The following is a 24,765-nucleotide window of genomic DNA, read 5'->3' as shown; positions in this document are numbered from 1 at the left end:
CAAACTCGTGGTAAGCACGGAGAATGAATGTAGCGGGTATGTCGGAGCTCGGGGACGTCTCTTAGCGGCTCGTAACGCTAACGGCAGGTACTCGGGAATACTCGTGAAGATTTTTCAACATGTTGAAAATTGTCCACGATAGCCCCGAGTACCGACGAGCGGCCATTACCGTAAATCTCCCGAGTTCGAATCAGGGCAAACTCGGGAAAGCTCTTGGAATGAACTCGTACCGTGGGACAGGGCCATTAGCCTTCCTGTTCATCGTGGTGTGTATGTAACACAGTGTGAATTTCAGACCGCTACACTCGTCCCACCTGCCTGCTCTTGGTCCATATCCCTCCAAACCTGTCCTATCCATGCACCTGTCCAACTGTTGTTATAGTATCTGCCACAACTATCTCGTGTGTGTGTGTGTGCGCTCGTGTTCCACTCTGACAGCCGCTGTTCCAGTTCCCGGTTTTTCAGGCGAGTGCCGTGAACTTCACATTCGCCGGCAGTCCGTTGAAAGATCGCCTAAGTGGCACAGGCACTTTAGTGTATCACTATAAATAAGCACTTGTACAGTATACCTAGTTTTGTGCCATTTTCTGGTCCCAATTGTAAGTGCGGGAATCTTGATCTAACCATGAACCTGTAGTTTTCTGGCTTATCCTTACCCCCCCTTTTTAAATAAGGAATAATATTAACCATCCTCCAGTCTTCTGGCACCTCACACATGTCCAATGAAGATGCAAAAATCTCAGAGACCCAGTAAAACGCCTTCCTCACTTTCCATAGCATATGGGGATGCAGCCCCTGGGATGTGTCCACCTTAATGTGTGCTAATATCTTCAATTACTTGCTGACACAGTACTACGCACCATAATATCAACATAGGCCTTCGCTCACAGTCCACACCCTTCTACCTTGTGAATAACAACGAGAAGTATTCCACACATATCTCCTGGCTCCACAAATAGATTTCCTTTTTGGTCTCTAAAGGAATCTACTGATCCCTAGCTACCATGTGGCTTTCAACAAGCTTAAAGATGTGGGGGATTTTCCTTAAGCCTGCTTGCCAAGGCCATTTCATGTCAATTTTTTCCTGCACTCCCAAATCCTTTCTCACATCCTAGAGAGGATGTTTCCACTAGTGGGAGAGTCTCGGACTAAAGAGGTCATAGCCTCAGAATTAAAGGACGTTCTCTTTGGAAGGAGATGAGGAGAAATATATTTTGTCAAAGGTGAATCTGTGGCTGCAGAAGCCAAGTCGGAGGATATTTTTAAGGCAGAGATAGATAGATTTTTGATTAGTACAGATGTCGGAGGTTATGGGGAGCAGGCAGGAGAATGGGGAAAGGAGGGAGAGATAGATCAGCCATAATTGAATGGCGGAGTAGACTGGCTCCAATCACTTATGACCTTTTGATGGTCTATCCTACATCTCCAATAAACCAAATGCCCATAGTGTTCCTTATTATTGATCCAACATTTCTTGTGTAAACCATGCAAGTCTTTTTTTTAAAGATTTAAAAAAATATATATATTTTTCTTTTTATTTAAAAAAAGTATTTTAAACAGCATAAATGAAACATCAAAAATGGTTAACAACCAGGAAAAAATATTTCAATCTTCAAACAATTTAAAATATAACCTCAAAAGAAAGCAAGTAAACCATTGATCAGACAAAAAATAAATTGCTGGAGGAATTCAGAAACAAGGAACTGCAGATGCTGGTCTGCAAAAAACAGAGACAACATGCTGGAGTAACTCAGCTGGTTGCACAGCATTGCTGGATTACATGGAAAGGTGCTGCTTTTCATATCTGACTTTTGTCTAACAGGTTGCCTATTAACCCGCCCGTTGTTGTGAGTTGTGAGTCTGTGGAATTCTTTGCCTCAGAGGGTGGTGGAGGCCGGTTCTCTGGATACTTTCAAGAGAGAGTTAGATAGGGCTCTTAAAGATAGCGGAGTCAGGGGATATGGGGAGAAGGCAGGAACGGGGTACTGAATGGGGATGATCAGCCATGATCACATTGAATGGTGGTGCTGGCTCAAAGGGCCGAATGGCCTATTGTCAAGCACCTGTAGCCTGGAAGAAAGGAATATGATAAAAACAGTTAAAGAAACATGGAATTAAGAGTAATTATCCCAGTATGAAGCTCAACATCAAACACAATCAACTCCCATCTGTAAGGAGGGATGTGAATGTAAGATTTAATCAAGTCAAACATGCTGTGTTAATGCCAAGCCAGTGGGAAATTTCTCTTTAAATAGACAACTCAGCGGGTCAAACAGCATCTCTGGAGAAAAGGAATAGGTGACGTTTCGGGTCGAGAGCCTTCAGACTGAGAGTCATGGGAAAGGAAAACAAGAGATACAGATGGCGATATAGAGATATAGAACGAATAAATGAAAGATATGCAAAAAAAAAAAATGCTAAAGTAAACAGCCCTTTATCCAGGACAAAACTTAAGCAGCTCTATGATTGACAAAGAATTCGGAAAACTGAAGGGACAAAGCTGAAGTTGGCTTCATGTTTGTGAAAGTTGGCAGCAGACTTGTAAATGATACTGCTGAAGTATAACATGTAGGACAAAATAACCCAAGACGTAACCCTCGGGGAATGACAGATACAAATGAAAGGGCTGACGGTGCATTACCTTAGACAATGACCATATTCAGGACAGGGTTAGTTATATTTTTCAGCAACGATGATATCAGCAGGGGATTGGGAGAGAATGTGGAAGAGGTCTAAGACTGATTGCATTGTGTACCAAACGGCATTTGCACGCTAGGAGGAGTAGACCATACACCTCTTTACCCTATCCACCACTTGATAAGAAACAAGAAGCAAATGCAGGAGCTATTATGTTCTTAAAGCCTGGAGTTAAATCAGGATACCAAAAGGCACAGCCAGAAAATTCTGCCTTTGAAAAAACTGCCCATCAACTTGCAATGAGAATCACTTCCTCCAGTTCATTAACTTCTCGAAAACTGCAAGAATTCGAAAAAAATATTTGAATAATGAAAGTAAGCATGCAGATACAGCAGGCAGTGAAGAAAGCGAATGGCATGTTGGCCTTTATAATAAGGGGAGTTGAGTATAGGAGCGAAGAGGTCCTTCTGCAGTTGTACAGAGCCCTAGTGAGACCACACCTGGAGTATTGTGTGCAGCTTTGCTCCCCTAATTTGAGGAAGGACATTCTTGCTATTGAGGGAGTGCAGCGTAGGTTTACAAGGTTAATTCCCGGGATGGCGGGACTGTCATATGCTGAGTGAATGGAGCGGCTGGGCTTGTATACTCTGGAGTTTAGAAGGATGAGAGGATAACTTATTGAAACATATAAGATTATTAAGGGTTTGGACATGATAGAGGCAGGAAACATGTTCCCGATGTTGGGGGAGTCCAGAACCAGGGGCCACAATTTAAGAATAAGGAGTAAGCTATTTAGAAACACTTTTTCTCACAGAGAGTTGTGAGTCTGTGGAATTCTCTGCCTCAGAGGGCGGTGAAGGCCGATTCTCTGAATACTTTCAGCTAGAGAGGGCTTTAAAGATAGCAGAGTCAGGGGATGTGGGGAGAAAACAGGAACGGGGTACTGATTGGGGATGATCAGCCATGATCACATTGAATGGTGGGGCTGGCTCGAAGGGCCGAATGGCCTACTCCTGCACCTATTGTCCATTATTCAGTTACCACAGTCCCCAAAAACAGCACAATAAAACTATGGTAGACACAAAATGCTAGAGTAACTCAGCGGGACAGGCAGCATCTCCGGAGAGAAGGAATGGGTGTCTTCAGACCTGAAACGTCACCCGTTCCTTCTCTCCAGAGATGCTACCTGTCCCGCCGAGTTATTCCAGCATTTGGTGTCTACCTTCGGTTTAAACTAGCATCTGCAGTTCTACCCTACACGTAATAAAACTATGGGCGGCTTCAAAGAATGAGCACTGGTGTCCATTCTAAATGATACATTCAAAGCCAATGATTGTTTTACAACCACTAAGCTAATATTGTGTTCTTTATTACTGTACCGCTGCTGGCAACCCAAATTCCACCGACCTTGGTTGTGTGGCAATTAAATTATATCTAATCTAAATATTAGTTTGGTTACAAATAGCACACAATCTCATGCCTAATGTTGAAATCTATACTATTTTGGTATGAAGCAGTCACACTCAATGCAGTTCTTATGCAATTTACACCGCTCCCTCCCACACCACCCACGCCTTCCCCTACCAGCATGGATGACTCCCAGTTAATTATCTTATCCTCGGGAAAGGACACACTTTGTTTGCTGCCCTAGTAGAAGCAATCCAATAAAAAAGGCACAAAGTGTTGAAGTAACAGCGGGTCAGGCAGCATCTCTGGAGAACATGGATAGGTGACGTTTCGAGTCAGGATCTTTCTTCAGCCTGATTTGGGAGGGGGGGGGGGGAAAGAGTTAAAAAATGCAAAAGAGCTGGATAGCCTGACAAGTGACAGCTTTCCTCCCCACCACAATCAGCCTGAAGAAGGGTACCAATCCGAAACGTCACCTCCCCATGTTCGCCAGAGATGTTGCCCGACCCGCTGAGTTACTCCAGCACTTTGTCTTTTTTTTTGTAAGCCAGTATCTGCAATTTCTTGTTTCTAACCATAAAGCAGATGCAGTGAAATTTCATTGGCTGCAGTGGTCAGTGGTTCCAATACACACAGCAATAATTGTAGTAGGATTGGTTTGCACTAGATTTCACCACCGAGTCAATAAAGCTAGAATGAAGGGCAGAGGGAGGAGAGAGGTAGCAATTCCAAGCTGTAAATGACGTCAGTCTTCTTAGCCCCAGGTGGCACAAAAAAGGAAAAGTTGAATAGGTTTGAGCTTGTCTGTAAATTATATGAAGAGACTGTACCATTGCACTGAAGACAATAATTAGAAAGTCAAAGAAGTCACTGGAAGAACACAAAGAAGCCGTTGAAATGGGAGTTCCCTGTATTTACAGGAGCTTCATCACTATGGTGAAAGAACTCGCGACATCCACCAGGCATGTTGCGAATTAAACCATAACCTCACAACGTTGCAGAAAGGATAAACACCCATTTATTACAATCCAATCGCAATAATGCTTTTGGGGCAGTCATTTGCTTGCAATTGTTAAAGAGTAAACACTGGTAGCCTTTTAAAATGGAGTTGGTCAGGCATTGTTGGTTTGGCTCACGACCAAATGCTGTAATTAGAGGATTGGAGAATTAAGATAACCAAGATGCCACAGAAATCCAAAGAATGTCACAGCAATGTTATAGAAAACATAGAAAATAGGTGCAGAATGAGACCATTCAATATGATCATGGCTGATCCAAGGTCTAGAGTCCAGCATTCCAAGGAAATGCATGATTTTTTAAAAAGCTCTCTCCAGAACCTCACATGGCAAACATAGCTTGCTTCTCCACTTGGTAAAGTCGGGCATTAACCTCGACCACCATCACCCCTAAACCGTTTTCTATTGTGCACCTTCTGGTGCCTAGTACCTGGAAATGCTTTATTTCTTCATTTATTGGGTGTGGATATCAGGAAAGGGCAAAAACCAGTGAGAGAGGAGAGGGGGGAGAGAGAGAGAGACGGAGAGAGAGAGAGATGGAGAGAGAGAGAGAGAGACAGAGAGAGACGGAGAAAGAGAGAGAGAGACAGAGAGAGAGAGAGACGGAGAGAGAGAGAGACGGAGAGAGAGAGAGACGGAGAGAGAGAGATGGAGAAAGAGAGAGAGAGAAAGAGAGAGAGAGAAAGAGAGAGAGAGAGAGTGAGAGAGACGGAGAGAGAGAGAGACGGAGAGAGAGAGAGACGGAGAGAGATACGGAGAGAGAGAGATAGAGAGAGAGAGACGGAGACAGAGAGAGAGACATTGCTTTCAGTGTGCCAAACTGGGAATCTGTTTTTCCTCAATTCAAGTCAAACTTAAACTTTATTTAAGATAGACACAAACTGCTGGAGTAACACAGCGGGACAGGCAGCATCTCTGGAGAGAAGGAATGGGTGACGTTTTGGGTAGAGACCTTTCTTCAAACTTACTTATACCAGGACAGGATCTGCCACAGTTTTGATCCTCTCCAGTTGATAAGCAACCTGCTGAGGTTCGCGTGCAATAGATAATCAGCGTGCAACATGAGCACTCACACCTGTGGGACAGTTAAAATCCCCATTTTCTGCTCCACATTTCTTATTAAACTGCAAAGTAGAAGCTCCAGTGAGAACAGCTGACTTTAAAACTTCAGGTGCCAAATAAAGCATGTTTGGGGTTCTTGTGCTTCAAAACCAGATTTCCAACATCTTCAAGCAGCAGCCTTCAAGATGAGCAACATACAAAAACTCCACTGCAGAAAAGCTGAAGAGGAAACTAAACAAATACAAACCCAAGTGTAACCCTGCTCCCAAAAGCTTGTAATTAAATCCAGCAGCAGGCTTAAAATCGACCAACCATGCAGGCCTTATTAATGGAAATTCAATCTGCCTGGTACTTCGGCATACACAATGAGGGTTTAACCAGTCATGCAGTGAGCCATACAAATGCTGCACTAGAATTTCTGGCAAATACAATGTTTACAATAAATTACTCAAGGCAGCATATGGTATACTTGCTTTCATAGCTCGGGGCACCGAGTACAAGTCAGGGAGTCATGATGCAACCGTATAGGACATTGGTTAGGCCGCATCTGGAGTATTGAACACAGTTCTGGTCGCTCCACTACAGAAAGGGATATGGAGACTTTGGAATAGGTTTACCAGATTTACGGATTACAAGGATGCTGCTTTACAAAAGAAAGACATAGTGCTGGAGTAACTCAGCTAGTCTGGCAACATTTCATGTACATACAGGTGATGTTTAGGGATGAAAGATCCCACCCATCCATTTTCTCCAGAGATGCTGCCTGACCCCCTGAGTTACCAAAGCACTATGTGTCTTTTTTTTAAAGAACCCAGTGATGCCTGGAGTAAGCAACAGGGTTGGTTGGACAGACTTGGATTGTTCTTTTCTGGAACACCGGAAACACAAAATTATGAGAGGCATAGATAGTAGTTCAAATTCATTTTCGTTTGTAAATGTTGCACAAAGGCTCTTTGTTATTTAATGAGATATTTCAAAACTGCCACCAAGATCCAGCGATATTATGTCTAGTCGTGGTGTTAATCATCCACTTTCAGGATTCTGCAACCAACCAAAAAAAGAATAAAGGGGCTGTCCCACTGCAGCGACCTAATTGGCGAGTTTAGAAGAGTTTAACAAAAAATGTCATGTTGAAGACCTCCTTCAACTATGTTGAAGACCTCCTTCGACTATGTTAAAGACTAGCTTCGATGAGCTTCGGGAAAATTGGACACCGAATAGTGGAGAGTGAAGACTACCTCCTTCGACTATGTTGAAGACTTTTACATGTTATATTATCTGTCACTGCCACCTCTTTTGGCAACTCATTCCATATAAGCACCACCCTCCCTGTGGCTAATGTGTCCCTTAGATCTCCAAGGGTTACATGCAAGAGTATACTAGTCAGTCAGAGCAGTGACAGGCAGTATTTTGCTTGTACATCACTAACAGTTAGACTCTGTAGATAAATAACACAACGTTTGCATGTACAAGAATTTGACATTTGGATGTTGCCAGTTTGAGAGTACAGAAAAGTAAATGAGCCAAGTACAGTGAATTACATGGGCAGCATGGTGGCACAGCGGTAGAGTTGCTGCCTCACAGGTTTGATCCTGACTACGGGTATTTCTGTACCTCTTGCCCGATAGGAGAGGGAACTCAAGGGGTAACTATGACATTCAAATTTCATCCTGGACTTCATGAATAAATGGCATAGGTTGCAAATGGAAATCACATTGAACTTTTACAAACATCAGTCCAGTCACAACTAGAATTTTGTGTTCAATATGTTGAACTTTATTTCGAGAAGGTCACACAAAGTCAGAGTTGTAAAGGATAGATGACCATTGGCGTAAAGATGACGAGGCGTGGTGGCAAAATAAAAGTACCTTGCACTGTTTCGACAACTGGGAGAGCCATGTTTACCAATACAGACAAAGGCCTCTATCCGAAACAGAGGAACTGCCTCTCATTTCTAATATCAAATTTCCAAATTCCATTTTTGTTTGTGCAAATTGTACAAGAGAACTTCTATGCCAGATTACAATCCTCTGCAAAATACAATGTTCCTTTACTTAAGGCACATTTAATGAACAATTTGCAGTATAATTCAACTGAGAGATTGATGCTGTGAAGGTCCAGATTCACCTTCAGCCTTAAAGTCCAGTTCTGACTGAAGTATGGGATTTAACCTGAAACCTTAGCAGTTTCCTCTCCCGTAATATAGCCCAACTTCCTTTGTATTTCCAGCAATTTCTGCCTTTATAATGAACTTTCATTGTTCCTCCACGTTGGAGGAATGGTTACACTTTAAAAGCTATGAGGTTGTCTGGGCCTTAAAAATTGCAAGGCCCAAAATAACTGCAGGTGCTGGTTCACACCAAAGATATACACAAAATGCTGGAGTAACTCAGCCGGTCAGGCAGCATCTCTGGAAAAAAGGAAGAGGTGACATTTTGGAAAAGAAGTGTCTCGACCCGAAACGCCACCTATTCCTTTTCTCCAGAATGGCAGCCTGAACCGCAGGGTTCAGCACTTTGTGTCTATCTCCAAACTGAAAGTCTATATGGGAAAAGGAAATTAGCATCCTGGAATCCTTCGAGGATTCCCAGTCCATGTGTGCACAAGGAAACCAGGGCGAGCTTTGCTTTGCATGTCTTGTTCATCACGGTAAGGAAACATGCCATTCTCTTAGTGTTCCAGTTTACCCAAGGAAGACTAGGCACACTATTTTTAATAGTCTGAAGAAGGGTCCTGACCCAAATCGTAACCTCGTCAAGTCAAGAGAGTTTATTATCATGTGTCCCAGATAGGACAATGACATTCTTGCTTGCTGCAGCACAACAGAATATAGTAAGCATAAATACAGAACAGTTCAGTGTGTCTATATAGCATAGACCATATATATACAAATAAATGAACAGATAAAGTGCAATAGGCTGTTATAGTTCAGAGTTTTGTTTAAGAATGAACTGCAGATGCTGGAAAATCGAAAGTAGACAAAAATGCTGGAGAAACTCAGCGGGTGAGGCAGCATCTATGGAGCGAAGGAAATAGGCAACGTTTCGGGTCGAAACCCTTCTTCAGACTGATGTAGGGGGGGGGGGGGAAGAAGAAAGGAAGAGGTGAAGCCAGTGGGCTGAGGGAGAGCTGAGTAGGGGAGGAGACAGGTGGGACTACCTGAAATTGGAGAAGTCAATGTTCATACCGCTGGGGTGTAAACTACCCAAGCGGAATACGAGGTGCTGCTCCTCCAATTTCCGGTGGGACTCACTCTGGCCATGGAGGAGGCCCAGGACAGAAAGGTCGGATTCGGAATGGGAGGGGTAGTTGAAGTGCTGAGCCACCGGGAGATCAGGTTGGTTATTGCGAACCGAGCGGGGGTGTTGGGCGAAGCGATCGCCAAGCCTGCGCTTGGTCTCACCGATGTAGAGCAGCCGACACCTAGAGCAGCGGATGCAATAGATGAGGTTGGAGGAGGTGCAGGTGAACCTCTGCCGCACCTGGAAAGACTGCTTGAATGGAGTCAGGGGGGGGGGGGGTAAAGCAACAAGTGTAGCATTTCTTGCGGTTGCAAGGGAAAGTGCCCGGAGAGGGGATGGTTTGGGTGGGAAGGGACAAATTGACCAGGGAGTTCTGGAGGGAGCTGTCTCTGCGGAAAGCAGACAGGGGAGGAGATAGGAAGATGTGGCAAGTGGTGGGATCACGTTGGAGGTGGCAAAAATGTCGGAGGATTATTTGTTGTATGTGATGGCTGGTAGGGTGGAAGGTGAGGACAAGGGGGTCACGGGGTATAGAAGAGACCCTGGTGAGAGCCTCATCTATAGTAGAAGAGGGGAACCCCCGTTCCCTGAAGAATGAGGACGTCCTGGTGTGGAACACCTAATCCTGGGTGCAGATGCGGCGTAGAAGGAGGAATTGGGAGTAGGGGATGGAGTCCATACAGAAAGCAGGGTGGGAAGAAGTGTAGTCCAGATAGCCACGAGAGTCAGTGGGTTTATAGTGGATGTCAGTCAGTAGTCTATCACCTGCGATGGAGATAGTGATGTCAAGAAATGGTAGGGAAATGTAGGAAATGGTCCAAGTGTATTTGGGTGCCGGAGGGAAGTTAGTGGTGAAATGGATGAAGTCAGTGAGTTGTGTGTGGGTGCAGGAGGTAGCACCAATGCAGTCGTCGATGTAGTGGAGGTAGAGTTCGGGGATAGGGCCACGGTACGCCTCGAACAAGGATTGTTCGACGTACCCAACAAAGAGGCAGGCATGCGCCCATGCGCGTGCCCATAGCTAAGCCTTGTATTTGGAGGAAATGGGAGGAGTCAAACGAAATTATTAAGGGTGAGGACCAGCTCCGCTAGGCGGAGGAGAGTATGAGTAGAAGGGGATAGTTCAGAATTTATTTGATGGTGAGTTTAATAGCCCGATGGCTGTGGGGAAGTAGCTGTTCATGAACTTGGATGTACCAGATTTCAGGCTCCTCTACCTTCTACCTGATGGCAGCGGAGAGATGAGTGTGTGGCCAGTGTGTGTCCTTGATGACGCTGGCAGCCTTTTTGAGGCAGCGACTGCAATTGACCACCCCACCATCGAAGGGATCTGAGCTGATGATGGACTGGTCAGTGGTCCCAACTTTCTGCAATCTTTTTCGCTCCTGGACGCTCGAGTTGCCGAAGCAAGCCACGATGCAACCAGTCAGCATGCTCTCTACTGTGCACCTGTATAAGTTCGAGAGAGTCCTCCTTGACATACCGACTCTCCGTAATCTTCTTAGGAAGTAGAGGCGCTGATGTGCTTTCTTTATAATTGTATCAGTGTGCTGGGACCAGGATCCTCAGAAATATGCACTCCCAGGAATTTGAAGTTGTTGACCCTTCCCACCATCGTGGATCCCTATCCTACCCCTTCCAAAGTCCACAATCAGTTCCTTGGTTTTGCTGGTGTTGAGAGCTAGGTTATTGTGCTGGCACCATTTGGTCAATCTCACTTCTATACTCTGACTCATCCCCCTCAGTGATACGTCCCAAAACAGTAGTGTCGTCGGCAAACCTGATGATGGAGTTCGCACTATGTCCGGTTACGCAGTCATGGGTATGGAGTGAGTACAGCAGGGGGCTGAGCACGTAGCCTTGAGGTGCTCCCGTGCTGATTGTTATCGAGAATGACACATTTCCACCAATACGGACAGACTGTGGTCTGTGGATGAGGAAGTCGAGGATCCAATTGCAGAGGGATGCGCAGAGACCCAGATCTGAGAGCTTGGTAACCAGCTTGGTGGGGTTGATGGTATTAAATGCCGAGCTGTAGTTAATGAATAACAGCCTGACATATGAGTTTTGTTGTCCAAGTCGTCCAGCGCGGAGTGGAGAGCCAGTGAGATTGCATGCACCGTTGATCTGTTGTGGCGGTAAGCGAACTGCAGTGGGTCGAGGTTCTTGTCGAGATAGGAGTTGATATGCGCCATGTCCATGTTGGAAATGCTGCCTGACCCGTTGAGTTCCTCCAGCACTTTGTGGGTTTTTTTGGTACACCAGCGTTATGCAGTTCATTTTTCGAAACAATTTTTAAGCAAGTTCCAGGAATACTGCTAACAAGAGCAAGAAATAATTCATTGTCTGTTCTTAAGTCCCTGGTAAATGAACAAAATTGTGGGATTCTATCCAAAGGCACTTCCCCATCATGCAAAATTCTTTTTGCACAGATCACACATGCACGAGTTGCCACAATTTGGCTCCATTGACAAAAGTCCATTCCACACGCTCAATGTTGGCAACAATCGATTGCAAACATCTTCTTCATCTGGAGAATCACCTGGTTCAGTTGAACCACAAGTTCAGTTGCACCAAACTGTCAGCCTTCAACAAACAAGCATCGCCATAGAATCTTGACAACCTCCCCTCAAACACGTTATTCAGCAGTTGAGGACGAGAGATTGATCACATTGCAACTCCCGCCTACACCTTACATCCAAGCGTTTAAGAAGAAAATGAGGAATCATTGAATACTACACCAGCCACCAGGGTTTATAGGAAGAAAATAAAGAATCATAGAACACAACAGGATTTCCTTTTGTGTAAGAAAGAACTGCAGATGCTGTTTTAATTCGAAGGTAGACACAATATGCTGGAGTAACTCAGCGGGTGAGGCAGCATCTACGGAGAGAAAGAATGGGCAACGTTTCGGGTCGAGACCCTTCTTCAGACTGATGTCAGGGGAGGAGTTGGGACAGAGATAGAATGTAGTCGGAGACAGTAAGACTAGTGGGAGAAGGGGGAAGGGGGGTGGAGAGAGAAAGAAAGGGCCATCTGAAGTTAGAAAAGTCAATGTTCATACCGTTGGGGTGTAAACTACTCAAGCAAAATATGAAGGTAGACAAAAATGTGGGAGAAAGCAGTCTGAAGAAGGGTCTCGACCCAAAACGTCATCTATTCCTTCGCTCCATAGATGCTGCCTCACCCGCTGAGTTTCTCCAGCATTTCTGTCTACCGTGCTGTTCCTCCAATTTGCGCTGGGCCTCACTCTGACAATGGAGGAAGCCCAGGATAGAAAGGTCAGATTGGGAACGGGAGGGGGAGTTGAAGTGCTGAGCCACCGGGAGATCAAGACAAAAATGTTGGAGAAATTCAGCGGGTGAGGCAGCATCTATGGAGTGAAGGAAATAGGCGTATATTTCCTTTGCTTCATAGATGCTGCCTCACCTGCTGAGTTTCTCCAGCATTTTTGTCTTTACCTTCGATTTTCCAGCATCTGCAGTTCCTTCTTAAACACCGGGAGATCAGGTTGGTTAAGACAGACTGAGCGGAGGTGTTCAGTGAAACGATTGCCGAGCCTGTGCTTGATCTCGCCAATGTAGAGAAGTTGACACCTGGAACAGCGGATACAGTATATGAGGTTGGAGGAGGTGCAAGCGAACCTCTGCCTTTTCTGTTTGATTTCATTTGGATTTCTTTAGGATTTCCTTTTGAATTCTACAAAGGGTCAGCATGGCCAACAACAACTTATGGATACCCAAGAGGTTTAGTTTAGTATTGTCAAAGGTACCGAAGTACAGTTATCTCTCAAATAGACAAAAGCAATGTGAAATCTAAGCAGAGACTTAAATGCCAGACACGCCATGATTACCCCTGTTGAAAAGACCACATTCAACTAATTCAGTCTTCAATATTTTCTACCTACAATGGCTAGTGACACCCGAGAGATCCAAAGAAGCGACTTACTCAGAAGAAGTTAATGAAACTGTGGCTTTTGTTGCTTAGTTTAGTGAGAAGCAACTCAGATAAACGTTTTTGTAGAGCCCCAACCTGAGTTCCTGTCTCCAGCCAGTGGTACTTATAAAAGACCTTGCATAGTGACATCACAATAAGTCACACAGTCCTCTGCAACGCAGGTTGAGCCAGAAACCCAAAGAGTAACAGAAAGAAAAATATAATCTATCCCACCGGAGGGAAAAAAACAAAAGTCGGAATCCGATCTTGAATTTTAAAACATTTCAAATTCTCCACCTTCCACCATGACAAACACCGTATAGAACATCCCACTGGGTGGCCATTTCCCCCGACTTTTAGTTTTTCTAGTTTGAGATGCAGCACGGAAACAGGCCCTAGAGCCCACCAAGTGCAGGCATACCACCTATCACACGAGTTCTATGTTAAGGCATGTTCTCATCCAATCCCCACACACTCAGGGGCAATTAATTGACAAACCTGCACATCTTTGGGATGTGGGAGGAAACCCAAGCACCCGAGGTCAGGATCGAACCTAGTTTTCTGGCACCTTGAGGCAACATCTCTACCAGCTGTGCCACCCAATCAAACGCATGCATAAATACATGGAAGAATACAGACTTTAGAACATTCATTCCAACATTCATGAGTAGAAGTATCCCACAAAGATCCCAAAGATGTACATAATGGTGGCCGACTAGGAAAAGGGGAGATGCAGCGAGACCTGGGTGTCATGGTACACCAGTCATTGAAAGTGGGCATGCAGGTGCAGCAGGCAGTGAAGAAAGCGAATGGTATGTTAGCTTTCATAGCAAAAGGATTTGAGTATAGGAACAGTTGTACAGGGTCTTGGTGAGACCACACCTGGAGTATTGCGTACAGTTTTGGTCTCCAAATCTGAGGAAGGACATTATTGCCATAGAGGGAGTGCAGAGAAGGTTCACCAGACTGATTCCTGGGATGTCAGGACTGTCTTATGAAGAAAGACTGGATAGACTTGGTTTATACTCTCTAGAATTTAGGAGATTGAGAGGGGATCTTATAGAAACTTACAAAATTCTTAAGGGGTTGGACAGGCTAGATGCAGGAAGATTGCTCCCGATGTTGGGGAAGTCCAGGACAAGGGGTCACAGCTTAAGGATAAGGGGGAAATCCTTTAAAACCGAGATGAGAAGAACTTTTTTCACACAGAGAGTGGTGAATCTCTGGAACTCTCTGCCACAGAGGGTAGTCGAGGCCAGTTCATTGGCTATATTTAAGAGGGAGTTAGATGTGGCCCTTGTGGCTAAGGGGATCAGAGGGTATGGAGAGAAGGCAGGTACAGGATACTGAGTTGGATGATCAGCCATGATCATATTGAATGGCGGTGCAGGCTCGAAGGGCCGAATGGCCTACTCCTGCACCTAATTTCTATGTCTATGTTTCTATAATATCATTGAAATCAATGACTCTGTTATAAGAAATGTTTAAGAAAGAACTGCAGATGCTGGAAAAATCAAAGGTAGACAAAAATGCTGGAGAAACTCAGCGGGTGAGGCAGCATCTATGGATGTCTGAAGAAGGGGTCTTGACCCGAAACTTCACCTATTCCTTCGCTCCATAGATGCTGCCTCACCCGCTGAGTTTCTCCAGCATTTTTGTCTCCCTGTTAAGAAATTGCCATTTGTGTGGATGCCATCAAGTCCATTATGGCATTATGGAAAATTCAAATGGAATTGCAAAGCAAGGTCTCAATAATCTCTTAAATAACAATATAATAAAGTCTGAAGAAGCGTCCCGAGCCGAAATGTCACCTATCCATTTTCTCCAGAGATGCCGCCTGACGTGCTGAGTTACCCCAGCATTTTGTGTCTATCTTTGGCATCTGCAGTTCCTTTGTTTAAGAAAGAACTGCAGATGCTGGAAAAATCGAAGGTAGACAAAAATGCTGGAGAAACTTAGCGGGTGAGGCAACAACTATGGAGCGAAAGGTCGAAAAGTCACCTATTCCTTCGCTCCATAGATGCTGCCTCACCCGCTGAGTTTCTCCTGCATTTTTCTCTACCCTCTGCAGTTCCTTTAATACATCTCAATTATCACTGCCCTACCTGACAAATGGAGTTGTTCCAAATCAGTGAACAAAATTCCTTTCAAAATCCTGACCCCGTGTTTAGCACCACAACTTAAGGATGGCTTGCAAGGCCATCACTCGCTCTGCCATAATCCCAACCTCAAGGCAACAAGGTGATATTCCTTCAATATTAGCACAATTACCATCGGCACCTGGGGTGGGGAGGAGAGGAATAGACAAAAATACTATCCTGTCGTTGTGAAACGCCATAGCTACACGCATCTCCGAAGCCAATTTAACAAACAAATATTTCAGGGGCTCCATATCTCAATTTTTCCTTTTGACATAGAATGAGGCTACGCCAATCTCATCCCTCCACTAATTTTCCCTACAACCTATTCTGCTTCCTACATAATGATTCCTCATCATTTTTACCCCTGAAGTACACAGGGGGGGAGATTAAGTGGCCAATTAACCCACCAACCTGCACTTCTGTGGGATGTCGGAGGAAACTCATGCAGTCACAGGGACAGCATGCAAACTCCACGCGGACAGTCCAAGAGGTCAGGATCGCTGGAACTGCCTCCCACATCCCAAAGTCGAGCTGATTTGGAGGTTAATTAGCCTCTAAATTGCCCCTAGTGTGCAGGAAGAGTTTGAGAGAGTGGGATAACAGGGAACTCGTGCAAACGGGTGATCGATGGTGGGAATGGACTCGATAGGCTGAAGGGCTTGTCTCCATAGACACACACAAAAAGGAGTAACGCAGGGGGTCAGACGACATCACTGGAGCAAGTGAATAGGTGAAATGTTCAAGAACGAACTGCAGATGCTGGAAAAATCGAAGGTAGATAAAAATGCTGGAGAAACTCAGCGGGTGAGGCAGCATATATGGAGCAAACGAATTTAGGTGACGTTTCGGGTCGAGAGTGAGTCTAGAGATATCGAAAGGTACGGTATGAAAATGACAGATCAAATCCCTCTCCCCTGACTCTCAGTCGGAAGAAGGGTCTCAACCCGAAACGTCACCTATTCCTTCGCTCCATAGATGCTGCCTCACCCGCTGAGTTTCTCCAGCAGTTTTGTCTACCAAAGGAATAGGTGACGTTTCTGGTCGAGACTTTTCTTCAGGCCTGTTTCCATGTTGTATCTCCAAATAAACAAACCTGAACAGCGAGGTAGCAGCTCAACTAGCCACACCACTTTGTACAAATACAGACACAAGGTTTTGAGACATTTTGTCGTTCGGAAACTTCTCGACGGAATTTCAGGATGGAAAATTATAGATGGAATTTTTTGCTTCACAAATTATGGATTCTCAGCTCAGTCAGTAGACAGTGGCTGGAGATTCAGAAGAAAATACCCGAGCTGATAGTTCAACGCACAACTGAAATAAAAAGTAGGTTGTGGAAGGGATCACATCTCGAGTGAAACGCGAGACCCATCTCCGCTGTGTGTACATTGTGCCGGGGATCATTTAATTGCACAGCCAAGAAGCTGAGAAAAATCGAAAATAGACACAAAATGCTGGAGTAACTCAGCGGGACAGGCTTCATCTTTGGGGAGAAGGAATGTATGAGGGGAATCAGGGGAGAGGTAGTCTAGAGATATCGAAGAGTACGATGTGAAAATGACAGATCAAATCCCTCTCCCATGACTCTCAGTCTGAAGAAGGGTCTCAAACCAAAACATCACATAGTCCTTTTCCCCAGAGAAGCTGCCTGGGACTGCCTGGAGGTACGTGTCTATTTTGTGTCTATCTGGTGTATAACCAGCATCTGCAGTTACTTCATACACACAGCTGAGATATATCGCCTGGTTTGCTGGCCTACATTTATTGCTCCACCTTCTTGTTGGATTACCTAGCCATTTATCTCACTGATACTTGTGAGATCATACTACTGGTAAGCTGGTTAAAATAAACAGAACAAAGGTTTTGGACTTACGGCAGGCATCCCAAGATAGGTGCAGCCACAAATTATAAGCAATGTGCATACACATCTTGCTTTAACAGGTAGGTAGGTGCGTGTTATTTTGGTTATACACATGCTGCCAGGTATTAATGATACAGCATGCATTTTAATAATGTGGCAAAGGTTTGGCAAGATTACTTGGAACTGGGGGGGGGGGGGGGGGGGGGATCGGGGGGGGGGAAGCGGGGATATGGGGGGGGGGGCGGGGATATGGAGGGGGGGGGGCGGACATCAGTGCCTCTATTGGGGCAGCACAGGGTTGAAGCGCTGATAATTTTTAGAGGAATTCCCACAGAATAGGCCGTTAACCATAATGTGAGAGGAATGCTGTTGCAAAACGATATTCGGGACAAAATTAACGACTTCTTAATAAATTATGAATAAAGCAATACGAGGACATTTTTACAAGGAAGCCAAAAAAAACCTCTCCATACAGTTAGTGCTTGTTTGAACTACTTCACTACAGACAGAAGGGCCAGGTGCAGCTCTAACACACAACTCCTTTGTGAATAGTGCATTCAATCCAAGTGTTTTTAAGGGGGGGGGGGGGAGAGAAGAAAGCAAGAGGAAAGAGATTTGGGATTGTAGCGATATCCACAACAGAAGAATCTCAAATCCAGTAAAACTGTTCCCCTCATTTCAAAAGAAAATGCAAAAAAATCCCAATGGGGAAACAAAATGTTTTAAGAGCACATATTTTTTTTAGAATCTGCATCAAAGATACATTATGTTCTAGTGGGGATGGCTGGAACTGTGTAAATAAAAGGATTATATTTCAACAGCGATGAGTGCCTCTAAACATTCAGCCACCATGGCAGAGCAGAAAATACAAAATCCTCTGGTGGAACTGAAGGCATTTCTGCTTTGTAAAAGCAGAGCCCATCTTCCTAAAATGAATATTGTTTCAAAATAAAGAGCATAAACAGCCTATTCATACCAAATCTGATTTCTTTTTTTGGAAAAGAAAACAGGCTACATAAATAACAGAAGCTCGGGATATTTCTACTTAAAACAGCAAGCGTCTTTATATTAGCAATCGAGGAAAGATCTAGATGCTTCATCTTACCCATCGTTATAAAAGTAACTAAATAAAGAAAATGGAGGCAGGCTCAACTGCCAACCGGCCTTTAAAAAAATAATCTATTAGAGGGAGAGGGGGCTGTCGGAGAATATTTTCTGTTCTGAAGCAGCATGGGATAATAATCTTAACAGAAAATGAGGGAGATTAAGAATATTTTCTCTCCTCCAGCATAAACCTCTATGGGTTCTTAATAAATCTTGCAAGAAAATGAGTGGGTAATGGGGAGAATATTTTCCCTTCTCTAAAGAGCATCAACTTTTATAGGCTCATAATAATCTTGCAAGAAAATGAGCAGGGTAAGAGGGGGCATTCTCTCTTCTAAAACATCAACCCTATGTGGCCTCACAATAATCTTGCTAGAAAAAGGGGGAGATAAAGGGAATAACAAGAAAATTTTCTCTTCTAAAGCATCAATCTCGTAGAAATCTTGCAAGGACAGGAGAGGAGGGGGGAATAAGGGAGAATGATTATTTTCCCTTTTAATGCATCAACCTTCATGGGGTTCATGATAATCTTGCAAGTGAAAGGATATTGAACTGCCATCTCCAGTTTAAATTCCATTTGGAATATTTTGGAAGATCAAGACCAGGGGGGCAGATTAAAAATACTTTAGCATCAACAATAATCTTGCTGTTTTTTTACTCAGGTCCGAGCAATAGTGCAGTGGGACATCAATAAAGGTGCTGGAGAGATAATGAGTAAAGAGGCTCCTAATTAAATGAGATAGACACAAAAAGCTGGAGTAAAAAGCGAGACCCAGGCCTTTACAGTGCTGATTATTGTGCGGCCATGAGAGGTTGATGTTTTAGAAAGAGGGAATTGGCACTCAGAATTATAGAAACATAGCAAATAGGTGCAGGAGTAGGCCAGTCGGCCCTTCGAGCCTGCACCACCATTCAATATGATCATGGCTGATCATCCAACTCAGTATCCCATCCCTGCCTTCTCTCCATACCCCCTGATCCCTTTAGCCACATCTAACTCCCTCTTAAATATAGCCAATGAACTGTGTGGCCTCAACTACCTTCTGTGGCAGAGAATTCCTGTGTGAAAAATGTTTTTCTCATCTCGGTCCTAAAAGACTTCCCCCTTATCCTTAAACTGTGTGACCCCTTGTTCTGGACTTCCCCAACATCGGGAACAATCTTCCTGCATTATTTAAAACATAAATAAACTTGGGGTTTATTTGGTGGGGGGGGGTGTTGCTGTTGTTGATGCTTTAGTTTTGGTGGGTTACTGTTGTTGATGCTTTAGTTTTGGTGGGGGGGGGGGGGTGTTGCTGTTGTTGATGCTTTAGTTTTGATGGGGGGGTGTTGCTGTTGTTGATGCTTTAGTTTTGGTGGGGGGGTGTTGCTGCTGCTGATGCTTTAGTTTTGGTGGTGGGGGGGGGTTGCTGTTGTTGATGCTTTAGTTTTGGTGGGGGTGGGTTGCTGTTGTTGATGCTTTAGTTTTGGGGGTGGTGAGGGGGTTGCTGTTGTTGATGCTTTAGTTTAGGTGGTGGGGGGGGGTGTTGCTGTTGTTGATGCTTTAGTTTTGGTGGTGGGGGGGGTGTTGCTGTTGCTGATGCTTTAGTTTTGGTGGGGGGGGGTGTTGCTGTTGTTGATGCTTTAGTTTTGGTGGTGGGGGTGGGGGGGGGGTGTTGCTGTTGTTGATGCTTTAGTTTTGGTGGGGGGGGGGGGGTTGCTGTTGCTGATGCTTTAGTTTTGGTGGTGGGGGGGGTGTTGCTGTTGCTGATGCTTTAGTTTTGGTGGGGGGGGGTGTTGCTGTTGTTGATGCTTTAGTTTTGGTGGGGGGGGTTGCTGTTGCTGATGCTTTAGTTTTGGTGGTGGGGGGGGTGTTGCTGTTGCTGATGCTTTAGTTTTGGTGGGGGGGGTGTTGCTGTTGTTGATGCTTTAGTTTTGGTGGTGGGGGGGGGTGTTGCTGTTGTTGATGCTTTAGTTTTGGTGGTGGTGGGGGGGGGTGTTGCTGTTGTTGATGCTTTAGTTTTGGTGGTGGTGGGGGGGGGTGTTGCTGTTGTTGATGCTTTAGTTTTGATGGGGGGGGTATTGCTGTTGTTGATGCTTTAGTTTTGATGGGGGGGTGTTGCTGTTGTTGATGCTTTAGTTTTGGTGGGGTGGGGGGGGGTGTTGCTGTTGTTGATGCTTTAGTTTATGGTGGTGGGGGTGGGGGGGGGGTTGCTGTTGTTGATGCTTTAGTTTTGGTGGGGGTGGGTTGCTGTTGTTGATGCTTTAGTTTTGGTGGGGGTGGGTTGCTGTTGTTGATGCTTTAGTTTTGGGGGGGGTGGTGTTGCTGTTGATGCTTTAGTTTTGGTGGTGATGGTGGGGGGTGTTGCTGTTGTTGATGCTTTAGTTTATGGTGGTGGGGGTGGGGGGGGGGTGTTGCTGCTTTAGTTTTGGTGGTGGGGGGGGTGTTGCTGATGCTTTAGTTTTGATGGGGTGGGGAAGGAAGGGAAGGGAAGGGGTCTTTCCCCAGGAACTTCTCCTCCCCAGGTGAGACAGGGGCTTGTACTTGTACCAGGGTTGGGTTGGGAGGGAGGGTTGAAGACGCAGCCATCTTGTGACAAAATGGCGGCCGCGCCGTCCTCCCCCTCCTCCTCCTCCTCCTCCGCCGCCGCCGCCGCTTCAAACATGAAAAGACGGCCATCCTCCCGCCCATCCGCCCTCAATACTCACCGGGGCTCGTTCACCAGGCCCTACGCTCTGTATCTACCGATACCAAAGAATAAATGAAGCGACGGAGGAGCGCGGATGGAGACGGATGCTAACTCTCTCCCGCTCCGCGTCTGCGGCCTCCACTATTTTGTTTCCTCTGTCGCTCGCTCGCCCCCCCCCCTCCCCCCGGGGAAAGAAATACCCGGCTGTACCAACGGCACCGCCACTGGCCCCGCCCCCTGGTATTAGCATAGCCCCGCCCCCTGATATCAGCATAGCCCCGCCCCCAACCGTAGCATGGACCCCGTCCCAACATTAGCATAGACCCCGCCCACTTATATTAGCATAACCCCCCCCCCCCTCCCACCCACGTTACCTAATAGCCCGCCGGCTCGACGTACTTACGCTTGCGCGTGACGTCTACTCACGAACGAGTGCGTGCTCGGACGGACGCCCAAGACGGCAAGGAGGCGCCCGCTGCTTCATGAACTGCTGCGGTCCGCCGGGCCCTTGCCCCCCCTGTCGGTGGGAGGGTGCAAGTGTGTCAGCTCTCCAATGGTCCTGTGGTCCAATGGTCATATGGGTCTAATGCAGGGGTGGGGAACCTTCTCATGTTCTGTTTATCTATTCATTTACATTCATTTATTTACCTATTCATCTGTCTGTCTATCTATCTGTCTGTCTGCCTGTCTATCTATCTATCTATCTATCTATCTATCTATCTATCAAAGTGAATAAATGAATGAATGAATGAATGAATGAATGAGTGGATGAATGAATGAATGGATGAATGAATGAATGAATAAATGAATCAGTGAATGAATGAATGAGTGAATGAATGAATGAATGAATAAGTTAATCAACTAATCCCTTCCCCCTACCTTCTCCCCATAACCCCTGACACCCACACTAATAAATAATCTATCTATCTATCTATCTATCTATCTATCTATCTATCTATCTATCTATCTATCTATCTATCTATCTATCTATCTAATAATAATAATGGATGGGATTTATATAGCGCCTTTCTAGATACTCAAGGCGCTTTACATCGCATTATTCATTCACTCCTCAGTCACACTCGGTGGTGGTAAGCTACTTCTGTAGCCACAGCTGCCCTGGGGCAACCTGACGGAAGCGTGGCTGCCAATCTGCGCCTACGGCCCCTCCGACCACCACCAATCACTCACACACATTCACACACAGGCAAAGGTGGGTGAAGTGTCTTGCCCAAGGACACAACGACAGTATGCACTCCAAGCGGGAATGAAACGGCCACCTTCCGGTCGCCAGCCGAACACTTAGCCCATTGTGCCATCTGTCTATCTATCTATCTATCTATCTATCTATCTATCTATCTATCTATCTATCTATCTATCTATCTATCTATCTATCTACTTATTTGCTTATTTATCTATCTATCTATCTATCTATCTATCTATCTATCTATCTATCTATCTATCTATCTATCTATCTATCTATCTGTCTGTCTGTCCGTCTGTCTGTCTGTCTGTCTGTCTGTCTGTCTGTACTTATTTATGTATCTAATAATAATAATAATAATAATAATAATATCTTTTATTGTCATTGCACGTCAGTGCAACGAGATTTAGTGTGCAGCTCCACTGATGTACAAGAAAGGTAAATAAATACAATACATAAATAAGCAACCTGAATTGATTGACGTGACCATCTGAGGGAGACTGTCCAAAGGGAGTGGGTGGGGGGGCACTCATTAGGGCCGGTTCAGAGCCGCTATAGCTCTTGGGATAAAACTGTTCCTGAGTCTGGAGGTTCGGGCGTAGAAGGCCTTGTAACGTCTGCCGGAGGGAAGTAGTTGAAACAGACCGTGGCAGGGGTGTGATGAGTCCTTATGGATGCTGAGGGCCTTCCTGAGGCACCGCGTGTGGTAGATGCCCTCCAAGGCTGGTAGCTCTGTCCCGATGATCCGCTGCGCTCTGTTGACGACGTGCTGAAGAGCTCTCCTCTCCGCCTCCGTGCAGCTGAGATACCACACAGAGATGCCATACGTTAGTATGCTCTCTGTGGTGCAGCGGTAGAACGTTGTCAGCAGCTATTGGGGCAGACCAGTCTTTTTTAATGTCCTCAGGAAGAACAGTCGTTGCTGTGCCTTCTTGACCAGCGCAGCGGTGTTTGTGGACCATGTGAGGTCTTCTGAAATGTGAGTGCCCAGAAACTTAAAGCTGGACACTCTCTCCACACTTTCCCCGTAAATGGAGATTGGGGCGTATTCTCCAGAATGGGACCTCCTGAAGTCAATAATCAGCTCCTTGGTCTTGGAGGTGTTTAGTGACAAGTTGTTATTGGCGCACCAGTCCGCCAGGTTCTGCACCTCCGCTCTGTAGTTTGTTTCATCACCGTTGGTGATCAGCCCAATCACTGTTGTGTCGTCTGCAAACTTCACGATGGTGTTGGTGTCGAATGCAGGGACACAGTCGTGAGTGAAGAGGGAGTAGAGCATGGGGCTTAGTACACAGCCCTGTGGTGTGCCGGTGCTCAGGGTGATAGTGGAGGACAGGTGCGGGCCCAGTCTCACTGCCTGCGGTCGCTCCGTGAGAAAGTTCAGGATCCAAGCGCATATCAGTGAGCTGAGGCCTAGCTGGTGGAGTTTGGTGGTGAGCTTGGTGGGGATGACCGTATTGAATGCAGAGCTATAGTCAATGAAGAACATCCTCACATACGTGCCCTGTCTGTCCAGGTGAGTCAGGACAGTGTGAAGGGCCAGAGAGATGGCATCCTCTGTCGATCTATTTGCCCTGTATGCAAATTGATGGGAGTCCAGTGAGGCAGGGATGCTGGATTTAATATGGGAGAGGACCAGCCTTTCGAAGCACTTCATAGGGATTGGAGTCAGGGCAACCGGCCGATAGTCGTTGAGGTTGGTGATTTTGGACTTTTTTGGCACCGGCACTATGGTGGCTGTTTTCAGGCACTTGGGGACCGTTGCCAATTGGGTTCAGATCGGGTGATTGACTTGGCCACTCAAGAATTTACCACTTTTTAGCTTTGAAAAACTCCTCTGGACCATTGTACCATTGGACCATTGAACCATACGACCATTGGACTATTGTGCGGCACGTGCTGGTCGAGATGGAGATGCTTTTGGAGTTGCATCTTTGTATGTGTTGATGTTTTGGAGATCTCTGATGCTGGCTGGTAGGGCATTCCAATGCCTTACGCTGGTCCTATGATCCAATGGTCCTATGGTCCTGTGCCAACGCAGGTCATGGGGAGAACGTACAAACTGCGTACAGACAGCACCCGGGATGGAACCCGGGTCACTGGCGCTGCATTCGCTGTAAGGCAGCAACTCTACCGCTGCGCCACCGTGCCGCGCAATAGTCCAATGGTCGTATGGTTCAATGGTCAAATGGTACAATGGTCCTATGGTCCAAAGGAGTTTTTCAAAGCTAAAAAGTGGTAAATTCTTGAGTGGCCAAGTCAATCACCCGATCTGAACCCAACTGAGCATGCCTTTTGTATGCTGAAGGGAAGGAATGCGCGACGTCTCAGGTCGAGACCCTTCTTCAGTCTGAAGAAGAATCTCGACCCGAAACGTCGCCCATTCCTTCTCTTCAGAGATGCTGCCTCACCCGCTGAGTTACTCCAGCATTTTGTGTCTACCTTCGATTTAAACCAGCAGCTGCAGTTCTTACCTGCACATAAAA

At 45.7% G+C, this 24,765-nt stretch overlaps 1 protein-coding gene across 10 annotated transcripts in view; it reads right to left on the bottom strand.

Annotated features, from left to right (window-relative positions):
• prrc2a (proline rich coiled-coil 2A) overlaps positions 1-21,273 on the bottom strand; it is a 140,796-nt gene extending 119,523 nt beyond the window's left edge. For all 10 annotated transcript variants that reach the window (XM_033016254.1, XM_033016253.1, XM_033016257.1 and 7 more), the window contains exon 1: positions 21,095-21,273. The gene's annotated coding sequence lies outside the window, so the exon portion shown is untranslated. The remainder of the gene's footprint in view (positions 1-21,094) is intronic.
• Positions 21,274-24,765: the final 3,492 nt, after the last annotated feature.

This window comes from Amblyraja radiata, unplaced genomic scaffold (genome assembly GCF_010909765.2).
Source record: "Amblyraja radiata isolate CabotCenter1 unplaced genomic scaffold, sAmbRad1.1.pri S36, whole genome shotgun sequence".
Taxonomy (NCBI): Eukaryota; Metazoa; Chordata; class Chondrichthyes; order Rajiformes; family Rajidae; genus Amblyraja; species Amblyraja radiata.
Note: the sequence above shows the minus strand (reverse complement) of the source record. Positions and strands in the feature narration are given on the sequence as shown.